The following is a 13,100-nucleotide window of genomic DNA, read 5'->3' on the forward strand; positions in this document are numbered from 1 at the left end:
TGTGTGTTCCTATTGGATTCTATCATTCCTCTCATGTTCATATTCCATTCTACAACAACTAAGTGTACAGTGTCTTCTCCCACACTCAGCTGTAAACTCCAGACTCTTGGGATCTTATCTCTCCTGCTCACGTTTCCATGAGCAGCATCTATATCCAGCCCAGAATATGTACTTAATAAATATTTGTTGAGTGTTCAATGGTTTCAAAACCAGGATGAACCCAAGCTGGTAGGGCTAGGCTGATCTTCTGGATGACAGCATGAAGTTTACCTAAAAAACACCCTTTTTGGTCCCAGTATTGGAGAAAATGGACTTTCCTGGGGGCTCAGTGGTTAGGAATCTGCCTGCAATGCAGGAGATGCAGAAGAGGCAGGTTTGATCCCTGGGTGGGGAAGATCTCCTAGAAAGGAAACAACAACCCACTCCAGTATTCTTGCCAGAAAAATCCCACAGAGGAAGGAGCCTGGTGGGCTATAGTCCATGGTGTCACAAAGAGTTAGATGCCACTGAATGTGTGTGCGCACACACACACACACACACACACACACACACACACACACACACACACACATTTGAGAAAATAGTTATAGGACCCTCCTGATATTCCCTTTTAAACTTCTGCAATTCAAAATTAGAATGGCTGCACTTCCAACTCTTACAATTCCATACACTTGCCCAGGACACTAAACTTTGAGGTCCTGCCTCTGCTCCCAGATGACCTAGTGGTCATGAAGATGAGATGACTTTTTTTTTCTCATGAGATTCCTTAGGGCCCCCTTCAGGTCTCTGTTCCTCAGGCTGTAGATAAAGGGGTTCAGCATGGGGGTGACGGCAGTGTACATCACAGCAGAGGCTTTCACCTTCACGGCTGTGCGGACAGATGATGGACACAGATAGTGTCCCATAGTGGACCACCATGATGGTGGTCCTGTAGCAGAGTACAACCACAGAGAGGTGGGAGCTGCAGGTGGAAAATGTTCTCTTCCTGCCTCCCGCAGAGGGCACCTACATGATGGCCACAATGATGTGCACATAGGAGGCCAGAATGCAGATGAAAGGCGTGGCTATGACCATCCCCGCCACAATGAGCACAAAGATCTTGTTCACAGAGGTGTCCGTGCACGAAAGTCTGAGGAGCGGGGTGAGGCGTGGGCTCATAATAGTGGTATAGTGTAAGGGGTGACATTTAGCCATGAACCTTCATAAACCATCACGGCTATTAAGACACTGTCTATGATGCCAAAGAAATGGAAGAAGTACATTTGCGTCAGGCAGCAGGAATAAGAGATGGACTTGCTCTTGATTTGGATGTTCACCAGCATCTTGGGGACAGTGTCAGTGGCCAGGCAGAAATCAACCAAGGAGAGATTGGCCAAGAAGAAGTACATGGGGATGTGGAGGTGGGAGTCTGTGCTGATGGCCAGGATGATGAACAGGTTCCCCACTACTGTGACCACATACATGAAGAGAAACAGATCAGAGAGGAGAGTATCCTGTTCTGGCTTTTCTGAAAGTCCCAGGAGGATAAAATCAGAGGAATTGGTTTGGTTGTCTGGTTCCATGGGTATGATACCTCTGGAAGTATTGAAAAGGGAAAGTTACATGAATGCTAGGGCAATTATTCTGGCAGATTAAATAATTTTATTCCCAGTTTCTTCAGTCAGTTCAGTCGCTCAGTTGTGTCTGACTCTTTGCAACCCCATGGACTGCAGCACACCAGGCTTCCCTGTCCATCATCAACTCCTGGAGCTTACTCAAACTCATGTCCATTGATTGAGTCGGTGATGCCATCCAGCCATCTCATCCTCTGTTGTCCCCGTCTCCTCCCACCTTCAATCTTTTCCAGCATCAGGATCTTTTCCAATGAGTTAGTTTTTCAAATCAAGTGGCCAAAGTATTGGAGTTTCAGCTTCAGCATTAGTCCTTCCAATGAATAGTTAGGACTGATTTCCTTTAGGATGAACTGGTTGGATCTTCTTGCAATCCAAGGGACTCTCAAGAGTCTTCTCCAACACCATAGTTCAAAAACATTAATTTTTCGATGTTCAGCTTTCTTTATAGTCTAACTCTCACATCCATACATGACCACTGGAAAAACCATAGCTTTGACTAGACGGACTTCTGTTGGCAAAGTAATGTCTCTGCTTTTTAATATGCTGTCTAACTTGGTCACAGCTTTTCTTCCAAGGAGCAAGCATCTTTTAATTTCATGGCTGCAGTCATCATCTGCAGTGATTTTGGAGCCCCCCAAAATAAAGTCTGTCACTGTTTCCACTGGTTCCCTATCTATTTGCTATGAAGTGATGGGACCAGATGCCATAATCTTAGTTTTCTGAATGTTGAGTTTTAATCCAACTTTTTCACTCTCCTCTTTCACTTTCATCAAGAAGCTCTTTAGTTCTTCTTCACTTTCTGCCATAAGGGTGGTGTCATCTGCATATCTGAGGTTATTGATATTTCTCCTAGTAATCCTGATTCCAGCTTGTGCTTCATCCAGCCCAGCGTTTCTCATGATGCATATAAGTTAAATAGGCAGGGTGACAATATACAGTCTTGACGTACTCCTTTTCCTATTTAGAACCAGTCTGTTGTTCCATGTCCAGTTCTAACTGTTGCTTCTTGACCTGCATACAGATTTCTTAAGAGGCAGGTCAGGTGGTCTGGTATTCCCATCTCTTAAAGAATTTTCCACAGTTTGTTGTGATCCACACAGTCAAAGGCTTTGGCACAGTCAATAAAGCAGAAATAGAAGTTTTTCTGGAACTCTCTTGCTATTTTGATGATTCAATGGATGTTGGCAATTTGATCTCTGGATCCTCTGCCTTTTCTAAATCCAGCTTGAATATCTGGAAGTTCATGGTTGAAGTTCACTGTTGAAGACTGGCTTGGAGAATTTTGAGCATTACTTTATTAGCGTGTGAGATGAGTGCAATTGTGGGGTAGTTTGAGCATTCTTTGGTATTTCCTTTCTTTGTGATTGGAATGAAAATTGACCTTTACTATTTCTGTAATAGTATATACACAAACAGAATCAATGTTAAATAGGCCATACATAAAATTAGCCCTTAGTGTTTGCATTTGTAGGGTACATTCACCATAGTATCACGTGCACGTATACAGGTAATATATATCTACCTGTATATGGAAACTACATATGGAAACTACATTTTTGAGCTTAAATGTAGTATCAGTTAGGAGAGCTAATTTTTTTTAATGTAGGAGATTTATATTTTTTTAATATAGATTAAAAAAAAGAACTATAATACAACAACAATAAAAAATCTGTTGAGGTGTGTAGGGTACTTGAAATTAAGGTGAGCCAAGAAAGATTCAGGGAAAAGGTGTCATACATTTCACCTCTCAGTGTAAAGAATTATTCACAGCAAAAAGTTTTTCATTTCTGAGCCTTGCTCCTCAAGAACCCGAACTGCCCTGTGATCACATGAGAGTAAAACAATTTGACTAATGAGGAGCTTTGGATATTGAACTCCGAAGAGACAGAGAGACTGCAAATAAGTCTGCCTTTGACCACCCCACTTAACAACCACCCCAGGTCATGTCAAGCACACGCTACACTAGTCGCAGGGACCATCATTCCTGCCCAGGAGCCGGTGTTCACTGTCTCTCTGTGCTGCTCAAACGGACCCAGAGCTTCCATTTTCCCTCCTTCACATCCAGGGAAGAACTGAATGTCGTCACTTAGTGTTGGCACCGCGAGCTCTGGCGTCCTCTATTTCACCTTCTGCAAATAGGGACAGGTGTTTGTTTAGCAGTTGATCTGGGGCAGCAATGAGGTGAGTTCCTGAAGATGAGCAGAACTGGGTCGCCTGGGAGGGGCTGCTAATGGTTCATCAATCTCCCCGGTCTATTTCCTTGTACCTATGCACTAATGCATGACTGTCTTTCATTCTGCTGATCTACTCTGATCCCAAAGTCCAGGGGCTTTTTCCATCCGCAAGATTCATCTGCTTGCTCAACCTGAAGAATGTTCTAAACTTCTCTTACATACCCTTTCTTACTTTGTCAAGGGGCAGAGGGGTGCACCCTTCTGCTTTTCTTCCCATTGCTGGCTCATGATACCACTTTATAGAAGAAAAATTAGAAATGAAAATATTTCATCATTATGAATAATCTAAGAAAGAGGAGATAGAGAATGAAGCGGATCCAAGTCTACTGGTTTCTCTTTAGTAATGTATGAAATATCTTAAACTGCAGAGCACCATAGAATAAATAAACATCCATCCATGCTTCCAGAATTAGTAAAACTTTTCATTTTGTCATCAGAGTTCTTTCATTTATTTGTTTATTTTATTTTTGGCTGTGTTGGGTCTTTGTTGCTTCTTGGGCTTTTCTCTGGTTGCAGCAGGAGGGGCAGCTCTCTAGCTGTGGGGCTTGGACTTTTCATTGCTGTGGCTTCTCTTGTAGAGAATGGTCTTTAGGGTGCACAGGCTTTAACAGTTCTGGTTCCTGGCTCTAGAGCACAGGCTCGATAGTTCTGTTGCACAGGCTGAGTTGCTCCATGGCACATGGGATCTTCCTGGACCAGTGATTGAACCCGTGTCTCCTGCCCGCTGCCTTGGCAGGCAGATTCTTTACCACTGAGCCACAGCAAAGCCCCAGAGTTCTTCTATTAAACTAAAAGAAATGTAAATAAATAGAACCTATCTTTTAAGTTTGGTTTCATTCCTAGAGGAAACCACAATCTTGAATTTGGTTGTTCTCCATGTGTTATTTAAAATTGTTTTACACATTACATGCGTGTGTTTGGGTGTAAAAGGCAGTAATATAGTGCCCTGAAATAGGAAAAGGGATAAATAGTGATGTAATAAGATGTAGGAACTAGGTAATTAACTAAGATAGTTAATGAACCAGAAAAAAACTGTACCAAGACATTAAACATTATTTTAAAAATGCAAAATTCCATGTACAATGTATGAAGATAAAATTCAAAACAAGAATATAATTTATGGATACTTAGTCACTGTATTAAAATCAGAGGAGAATAGTGAACACCAAATTCATTATCATGGTTCCCTTGGGAATGAAAAGCAATTGAGGATGTAAAAAAAATATTAGTTCTTTAAAATATTTACTGCAAATTTTGGCAATATATTTTAATTTAGTGGTCCTTAGTGGGTGGACTTTGTTAAATGTACTTATTTATGCTTGCAATGTTTCATAATAAGAATTGAACTTTTAATATCTTTTTATTTTATTTTATTTTTGTGGGGGGTGGGCAAGAACACCAGAGTGGGTTGTCATTCCCCTAACTCCAGGCAATCTTCCTGCCCCTATATCTTTTTATTTTAAAGCATTTAAATTGTATCATGATATAGATGTCTTTGGGGGCAAATTCTTTCTCTGAAGTTTTTATTTGGGTTGATATATTAAAGTCTAACTTATTCACTTTAATTGCGACATGTTTTATCATGTGTCCATGAGAAATGAGCATTAATCACTGATGTCATTTGTTTTTTTTTAATATATATTTTTTCATTTATTTTTATTAGTTGGAGGCTAATTACTTTACAATATTGTAGTGGTTTTTGTCATACATTGACATGAATCAGCCATGGATTTACATGTATTCCCCATCCCGATCCCCCCTCCCACCTCCCTCTCTACCCGATTCCTCTGGGTCTTCCCAGTGCACCAGGCCCGGGCACTTGTCTCATGCATCCAGCCTGGGCTGGTGATCTGTTTCACCATAGATAATATATGTCATTTGAATTGTGCACTCCTCCTTTTTCTCTGGGGTTTCCCTGGTGGCTCAGATGGTAAAAGGTCTGCCTGCAATTCAGAGATGTGGGTTTGATCCCTTGGTCAAGAAGATTCCCTGGAGTAGAAAATGGCAACCTACTCCAGGATTCTTGCCTGGAGAATTCCTGTTTCTCTATCTAAGCAAGATTCCCAACAGGAGTTTCAGCATATCCATTTTCCCCTGAAAATTACAGTTATCATGCTAAAGATATTCTTCCTTTCTCCTCTCTTCCTTTGTCTTACTCTTCCAATTACTTTTCTTCTATAATAAACCATGCCCAGGGGTGTCACTTGTGTCCATTGCAGAAACAAATCACAATAAGTAATATTAAGAGTGTCTTGTATATAAAACACTGTACTTGTGATTTTTGTCTGCTCATCCTTCCTGCATTCCCATAAGGTTTCATGATGGTTCTTATTGTCCAAATGGGACTGGGGCTTCTCCCACAATTGAAAAAATTTCCTCATTTATAGAGCAAGTGCTGGAGACATAATTAAACTCAGGAGTGGCTGAGTCAAAATCTTAATTGATGCTGTTACAGTTGCTAGCTTTTATAATTTCATGTTAAGAGCACATATATTGTCATTGTTGAAGCAGAGTTTACCGAGGGCCAATCAGTTCCAAATATCAGTATCCTAATGAGCTATTCAAGGTTTTCCAGATGGCTTAGAGGTAAATCTGCTTGCCAGTGCAGGAGACATGGATTTGATCCCTGGATTGGGAAAATCCCTTGTAGAAGGAAATGGCAACCTACTCCAGTATTCTTGCTTGGGAAATCCCACGGACGGAGGAACCTGGCAGGCTAAAATCACAGAGTTGGACACGACTTAGCGACTAAACACAACAATTAAACCCAGAGGGAGTTTAGTTACAACAATAATGGAGCTATTCCTGTCATAAACTTTTTCTAAAATCATTGGTTCACCAGAATATTTGGCATAATCATTGATGCACCCAGGACACAGTCAAATACCTCTTGCGTGTTTCAGTTGAACCAATGGTTGTATTCTTAGGAACTCACCATAACACAGAAAATTGGAAAGCTTTTGAGTTGATCCTGATACATAAAGGTTTCTTTTGGAAGCAAGTGGGCAAGTCTTCCTGACCTAGACGTAGATGGGGCACTTACAGTCATAGAAGATGTTCTGAAGTGCCATACTAATTTTCTACATTTCTTTTCCTAATATTGTCAGTTTTTATACAACAGAGACAGATGTGCCCACAACAAAAGCAATATGGAATCAATCATATTGCTGAGTTTAATTATTTCCGTGTGTGTGTGTGTGTGTGTGTGTGCGCGCGCGCTCAGTTGTGTCTGACTCTTTGTGACCACGTGGACTGTAACTGACCAGGCTCCTCTGTCCATGGAATGTTCCAGGCAAGAATAATGGACTAGGTTGCCATTTCCTTCTACAAAAGATCTCTAGGGGATCTTCCCGATCCAGGGATCAAACCCAGTTCTTCCACATTGCAGGTAGATACCTGAGCCACCAGGAAGCCCAATTATTTCCATGAAAGTGAAAGTGTTAGTTGCTCTGTCCTGTCTGACTCTTTTCAACCCCATCTGAACCACCAGCGACACCCCATAGTCTACCATAAAAAGAAGGAGATGAAAAAAGGGACAGATCTCACTGGCTGGGCTACATTGGAAGGAAAAACAAAAAAGAAAAGGAAAAAGAGATTTACAAGTAATTGTCCATTAATGGAGCTAATTATGACTTGTTAGTTTAAGGTCTCCAGGGGATCTTCCCGACCCAGGGATTGAACCAGGGTCTCCTGCATTGCAGGCAAATTCTTTACCATCTAAGCAGCTATACGCATACATAAAACCCCTCCTTCTTGACCATCCATCCCTCTTGACCCTCTCTCCCTTCACACCCACCCTATTCCATCCTTCTAGGTTATTACAGAGCCCTGAGCTGAGCTCCCTGTGCTATATAGCAGGTTCCCACTAGCCAGTTATCTTACACATTATAGTGTGTGAATGTCAGTGCTACTCTCCCAGTTCTTCCCACCTTCCCCTTCCCCAACTGTCCACATGTCCTTTCTCTACATCTGCATTTCTATTCCTGTCCTTCAAGTAGGTTCATGTATACCATTTTTCTAGATTCCATACATGTGCATTAATATACAACATTTGTTTTTCTCTTTCTGACTTACTTCACTCAGTATAACAAGGTCTAGGTTCATCCACCTCACAACAACTGACTCAAATTCATTCCTTTTCATGGCTAAGTAATATTTCATTGTGTATATGTACTACAACTTCTTTATCCATTCATCTATTGATGGACATATGGGTTTCTTCCATGTCCTAGCTATTGTAAATAGTGCTGCATTAAACATTGGGGTACATGTGTCATTTTTTGAATAATGGTTTTCTCAGAGTATACTGGGGCTTCCTGGGTGGCACTAGTGGTAAAGAACCTGCCTGCCAATGCCGGAGACATTAAAAGATGTGGATTTAATCCCTGAGTCAGGAAGATCCCTTGGGGAAGGGCATGACAACTCACCCAGTCCAGTATTCTTGCCTGGAGAATCCCAAGGATAGAGGAGCCTGGCAGGCTACAGTCTATAGTGTCGCAAAGAGTCAGACACCACTGAATTGACTTAGCACTCATGCATGCAGACAGAGTATAATAAGCCATTTTTACTGATTACAATTTTAAGTTCCATAATCATCAAGGTTTTCAGGTGTCTGGATGTAGGATTCTCACTTTGCTTTTTCTATTTTAAGACTGATTGACAATTGTCTCCCCCTTCCTACTGTTGTAGCAATTCTTCTGTCAAGCAGACTGGACACTTGTGCTGGGAGATTTTATCTTCCTCACCCCAGGATTGTGCTTTAACACGCTAACAGATTGTTGTTTTTTAGTTATTTTTTGGTTCATTTTCAAAATGCCATGAACTTTCTATTTCCTCCAGCTCTTCTTTTTTGGAATATATAAGTAGTCTCATCATATTATATGTTAAATACTCTTGGGAGAAAAGAGAGTCTCATTCACATAATAGCTTATGTTTTCAAGTAGCATATGGGAGATTTTATCTTCCTCACCCCAGGATTGTGCTTTAACACGCTAACAGATTGTTGTTTTTTAGTTATTTTTTGGTTCATTTTCAAAATGCCATGAACTTTCTATTTCCTCCAGCTCTTCTTTTTTGGAATATATAAGTAGTCTCATCATATTATATGTTAAATACTCTTGGGAGAAAAGAGAGTCTCATTCATATAATAGCTTATGTTTTCAAGTAGCATATTCTTTTTAAAAAACATATTTATTTTTGGCTACACTGGGTCTTCATTGCCGCACGCAGGCATTCTCTAGTTGTAACAAGTGGGGGCTACTCTCTGTTGCTGTGCACAGAATTCTCATTGTTGTTGGCTTCTCGTGTTGCAGGGCACAGATTCTAGAGCACGGCTTAGCAGTTGTGGTGCATGGGTTTTAGTTGCTCTGCAGCATGTGGGATCTTCCCAGACCAGGGACAGTACCCAAGTCCCCTGCACTGGCAGGTGGATTCTTAACCACTGGACTCCCAGAGTCTTCAAGTATCATATTCTAATCTTGATCTCAGGTTCTGAGTGTGGACTCTTTTCTGTTGCTGTCACGTCTAGATACCACCCTTGTGGTCAGATGTTAGAAGAGTTTCAAAATCAGGGTAAGGATTTATTAGGTGGAAGTTTTCGAAGGCAAGTGATGGAATTTGGTCAACCCTTCCTGATACTTAAATCTGTACTCCCTAAAGTTTGTATCACCTGGTGGTAGGAGTTCAGCTCTAAAGTCTGGAAACCTGAGTGCAAATCATTTCACCAGCTCTTGCTGGAATGCCAAGTATTTTGCATCCGTACCTCATACCTTCATCTCACTTTACATTTATCTTTCCACAGGGTCATAGATAAACAGGAGGATGTTAGAAGAACCTGACTCATAGGTCAACAGAGAATAAAATTAGTTAGAATGACATATTGACAATGTACGAGATTTGCCATACATTTGGTATTGATTTGTATCATTTAAAAAAAAAAAATGTTTACCAATTTTGTGCTTAGTCGCTCAGTCACGTCAGACTCTTTGTGATCCTATGGACTGTAGCCCTCCAGGCTCCTCAGTCCATGGAACTTTTGAGGCAAGAATACTGGAGTAGGTTGTCATTTCCTATTCTAGGGGATCTTGCTGACTTAGGGATCGAACCCAGGTCTCTTGCATCTGGCAGGTGGATTCTTTGCCACTAGTGTCACCTGGGAAGCCCCCTTACCAACTTTATTGAAGTATAGTTATAGTACCTCACCCACTGTAAGTGTATGAGTCCATGATTTCAGTAAATTTATAGAGTTGTGCGACTATCAGCATAATCCAGTTTTAGAACATGTCTATCACTTTGAAAAAGCTCCCTCATTGCCTTTCACAGTTAATGTTCACTCCCACACTTACAGCTTGACCAATACTTTTCTGCTTTCTGTCTCTATAAACTTGTCTTATGGGGACATTTCATATAAATGGAATCACATTATATGTAGTTTTTTGTCTCTATCTTCTTTCCCTTAGCATAAAAGTTTCCCGTTCATTCATAACATGTATCAGCAATTTGTTCCCTTTAACTGCTTCATGGTATTCCATTGTTAATGATATTCCATTGTATGGAAATACTTTTTCTTCCCCCTCCATTCTTTAGTTAATGGGCATTTGGATTCCTTCCACTTTTCACTACGGTGAATGATGTTATGAGCATTCATGTGTGTAAATGTCTATGTGAACACGTTTGCATTTCTCTTGGGTAAATGCCTGGGCATGAGACTGCTAAGTCATATAATATTTGTTCTTAAATTTTTAAGAAATTTTTTTTGGCTATACTATTTTGTATTCCCAGCAGCTCCAGTTTCTCCACTTAGTAGTGTCTGCTTTATTATAATAACAATGATTATTATAATTATAATCTATCTAGTGGGTGTTGTAGTGGCATCTCACTGAAGTTTTCATTTTCATTTTCCTAATGACTAATGATATTCAGCAAATTTTTATGTGATTTTTGGACTATTCATGTATCTTTTTTTGAGAAATATCTATTAAGAATCTTGTCCATTTAAAAAATTTGAGTTACTTGTCTTTTTATTGAGTTGTAAGAGTGCTTTAAATTTTTTAGTGTAAGCTCTTTATCAAACATATTTGCAGAAAGAATTCGTGAGAATGAGAAAAGTGCTGAGAAGTATGCCTCACACTAGAACGCTGCGCTGGTGGTAGTGTGAACAGTTAATAATAATTAACGCATTTATTTCAGTGATACCTGTTAATGCGATTATTAACTACAATGCTTATAGCACAGTTTTGTGATAAGAATTCAATGAGGCAGAAAGAAAGGGGGAAAAAAAGCATAGAATTTGATGATCATTGAAAAGGGAGTGGTTGAACTGAGTTTTGGACGCGAATTCCCAGAGCACTGAGAGAGCACAGATGAGTCAGGCCATCATTTTCCCCATTAAATGTGCTGGGTCTGCACCAACACATGAAAGAGTTGATATTCTAGTTCCACATTGATCTGGGCTCCAGAAGATTGGTCTTCAAAGTAAACCCTAATCCAGCATCAACAACATTTGGGAATTTATTAGAAAGGCAAATTTTAAGTCCCATGACCAATCTTCTGAATCTCATATTCTGAGTGTGATGCCAGCAATATGGATTTGGACAGACGCTCCAGTGGATTTTCATGCAAGAAACAGTTTGAAAAATTCTGCTCTAAAGCCTATGTTTAATATGCTTATGATTTATACGTGTGTGTATGTTATTTCATTTTTGGGCTTTCCAGGTGGCTCAGCTGGTAAAGAATCTGCCTGCAATGCAGGAGACCTGGGTTCAATCCCTGTGTTGGGAAGATCTTCTGGAGAAGGGAAAGGCTACTCACTCCAGTATCCTGGCCTGAAGAATGCCATAGACTGTATAGTCCAAGGGATTACAAAGAGTTGGACATGACTGAGTGATTTTCACTTCACTATTTTAAAATTTTTATTGGGGTATAGTTGATTTACAATTTTGTGTTAGTTTCAGGAGCTGTACAGCAAAGTAAATTAGTTATATGTATATTCACTCTTTTTAAAAATATTTATTTACTTATTTATTTTTGGCTGCACCAGGCCTTAGTTACAGCATGCAGGCTTTAGTTGTGTGGTGAGGGTTGCAGGGTGTGAGGGCTCAGTAATTGTGGGGCATGGGCTCAGTAGTTGTGTCTTGGGGGCTTAGTTCCCCAGGGGCATGTGAGATCTTAGTTCCCCAACAAAGGTTTGAACCCGTGTCCCATGCATTGGAAGGTGGATTCTTCACCACTGGACCATCAAGGGGAGTCCCTATCCACTCTTTTTTTTTTTTTTAAGATTCTTTCCCCATATAGGTCATTACAGAGTACTGAGTAGAGTTCCCTGTGCTATACAGGAGATCCTTATTAGTTATCTATTTTATATATAAATAGATATTATTTATCTATCTATAAAATAGATACTAGTTTGTATATAGTAATGTGTATATTCCTGGAGAAGGAAATGGCAACCCACTCCAGTATTCTTGCCTGGAGAACCTCATGGACAGAGGAGCCTGGAGGGTTCATGGGGTCACAAAGAGTCGGACACGGCTTACCACTGAACAACAGTGTGTATATGCCAGTCCCAATCTCCCAATTTACCCCTCCATCCCCTTTCCCTATGCTTGGTGTGTTATCTCTGCTTGCTGGTTGGAAGCTTTGGAGGATTCCCAGGGAATAAGCTATACCTTGTTCCCTATTTTATTTCTATTAGTTGGTACAATGTGGGAAAGAATAAATTAGTTTAGAGTGAGTACAGAGGATAGAAAGAAAAGAGGTTGAGAAAGTAAGACTAAAAGAGGGGCAGAAGGTAAAGAAAAAGATGAAAAATATTTTCAGTTCAATTTACAATGTACAACGTTACAGTGTTCTAAAAGAATGGGTTCTTGTACATCTATTATGTGTCCTATCACATGTATTTGTTCTTTTTTAAAAAATTTTTATTTTAAATTGGAGTATAGCTGATTAACAAACAATGTTGTGTTAGTTTCAGGTGAATAGTGAAGATACTCAGCCGTACATATGCACGTATCCATTTTCCCCCCAAACTCCCCTCCCTTCCAGGCTGCCACATAACATTGAGCAGAGTTCCTTGTGCATACAGTAAGTCCTTGTCAGTTACCCATTTTAAATATAGCACTGTGTACCTGTCCATCCCAAAGTCCTTAACTGTCCCTTCCCCCTGGCAATCATAAATTCGTTCTCTAGGTCTATGAGTCTGTTTCTGTTTGCACATGTATTTTTTTTTTTTTTTCTCATCAGACTCAGCCACAGC

General features: G+C 40.2%; 1 pseudogene; it reads right to left on the reverse strand.

The window, feature by feature from the left end:
* Positions 1–719: 719 nt before the first annotated feature.
* LOC122700309 lies at positions 720–1,562 on the reverse strand (annotated as a pseudogene).
* Positions 1,563–13,100: the final 11,538 nt, after the last annotated feature.

The sequence above is a fragment of the Cervus elaphus genome, chromosome 9 (assembly GCF_910594005.1).
Source record: "Cervus elaphus chromosome 9, mCerEla1.1, whole genome shotgun sequence".
Taxonomy (NCBI): Eukaryota; Metazoa; Chordata; class Mammalia; order Artiodactyla; family Cervidae; genus Cervus; species Cervus elaphus.